At 36.8% G+C, this 2,042-nt stretch overlaps 1 pseudogene; it reads left to right on the forward strand.

Moving 5' to 3' along the window:
• The first annotated feature begins 229 nt into the window (after positions 1–229).
• On the forward strand, positions 230–2,042 carry LOC130936495 (probable methyltransferase At1g29790; annotated as a pseudogene).

The following is a 2,042-nucleotide window of genomic DNA, read 5'->3' on the forward strand; positions in this document are numbered from 1 at the left end:
TATCTAAAAATGTTTGTCTAATTTATCAAAACAATTAAAAATTAATATTTAATTTTAAAAATATAAAAATAAATAATTATTAAATATTTAAAAATTACCATAAAAAATAAATCAGCATCAAATTATAGCCACCATAAAATTTATCAAAATAATAACAAAGAAAAAAACATAGTAATACTTGTAAGTAGTAACATGCTCAACCGACATAGGTTCCATTTTTGGATCTTACTCTCTTCAACTCACACCTTCACTTGGCACTCTCCGCACTCATCGGTGTCAGTGATTTCTCACCGGTAAGAAACGAACAAGGAAAAAATGGGTTCTGTTTCTCTGAAAATTGGTGATGGAACTGCCAGATTCAGAAAAGCAACACTGTGTTCTTCAGCTGTGAACATAGTTATGATCTTCTCCGTCATAACCACAAATCTTTTTGCTCTGTATGCTTTCACTTCTTCACCAAAACACACTCAGAACAAGTTTTCATTATACTGAGAGAGATTAATTTGTCTCAGAAGAAACTTGCCCAGATGGAAAAAGAGCTCCTTGGCTATGAAAGCATTGATCTTTCAAGACCCAACATTGCAAATGAGTTGAAAATGTTCCTGCAGCATCACCAGCTACCTCTAGGCAAAGATTCAAGAACTGGGATCACTGAGATGCTTCCTTCTGTTGGCCATTTGCGTGAGAAAAATTCAGACTTGTTGTCACAGTACATGAGCTACAAGATCAATGGTCCTTGCAATGATGATTGGAGTTTGCTCAGAAGCTGATTGCGAAAGGGTGTGAGCCATTACCAAGAAGAAGGTGCTTTTCAAAGGTAGGACTTAACCCTTTTCCCAATTCGCTTTGGAACCCTTTTGTTGTTGGTAGTAGTGGTAAGAAGAGTGTTAATTGGAGTGGACTTAATTGCAAGAGTTTTGAGTGTTTGAAAGGGAAAAAGTTGAGTAAAGAATGCATTGATTGCTTTGATTTGGTTAAGAATGGTAATGAGAATCAAAGGTTTGTGAAGGTTAAGAATGATTTTCTTGTTGATGATGTTTTGGATGGGGAAGTAGTAATGGAGGTGTTAGAATGGGTTTTGATATTGGTGGTGGTTCTGGAACATTTGCAGCTAGAATGGCTGAGAGGAATGTTACTGTGATCACTAGCACTCTCAATGTTGATGCACCATTCAGTGAGTTCATTGCTGCAAGAGGGCTTTTCCCTCTTTACTTGAGTTTAGATCATAGGTTCCCTTTCTATGACAATGTGTTTGATCTGATTCATGCTTCAAGTGCAATTGATGTTGTTGGTGTTGGAGGGAAGATAGAGAAGTTGGAGTTTTTGATGTTTGATATTGATAGAGTTTTAAGGGCCGGTGGTTTGTTTTGGATTGACAACTTCTATTGTGCCAATGAAGAGAAGAAACAAGCTTTGACAATGTTGATTGAGAAGTTTGGTTACAAGAAATTGAAATGGGTTGTAGGAGAAAAGTTTGATAGTAGTGGATCAGGAAAATCTGAAGTTGTGTTGGCAGACAGTGGACTTGGCCAGGATCACTAAAGGAGCATTTTCTTAGCTGGACAGAGGAGCCGTGTAGAAAAGAGGATCGCAAACAGAGGTTAATATGGTTCTGTGCAATAATATGGAATATTTGGCTAGAAAGGAATAGAAAGATTTTTTAGAATAGTGCTAAAGGTGTAGCTGAAATAATCAACTTGGTCATGTCTAACTGCAATGAGTGGAGAGGTGTGGACCCTTTTAATTGTTGATGGCTTTGCTGGAGATGACTTAAGGAGTGTCGAAAGGTTTTCTTTTGGTTTTGGTTGTCTTATGTTTTGGTTGCCTAGTTCGTTCTGCTCCACTCTAATGTGTTGAGCTCTTTTATTTCAAAAAAAAAAAGAATAATGCTCTGCATGGGGTTAGTTTGGTTCAATCGGCGGCTTTCTGGTAATAGGATTTGGATGCTAGTTGTTTGAACATAGATGAAAGGAAGAATACCCTTGAATCTTGGTTCTGCTATATCTTTTTCACACATAATTTTGTGTGAATTAATTGCTTTT

The sequence above is a fragment of the Arachis stenosperma genome, chromosome 6 (genome assembly GCF_014773155.1).
Source record: "Arachis stenosperma cultivar V10309 chromosome 6, arast.V10309.gnm1.PFL2, whole genome shotgun sequence".
NCBI lineage: Eukaryota > Viridiplantae > Streptophyta > Magnoliopsida > Fabales > Fabaceae > Arachis > Arachis stenosperma.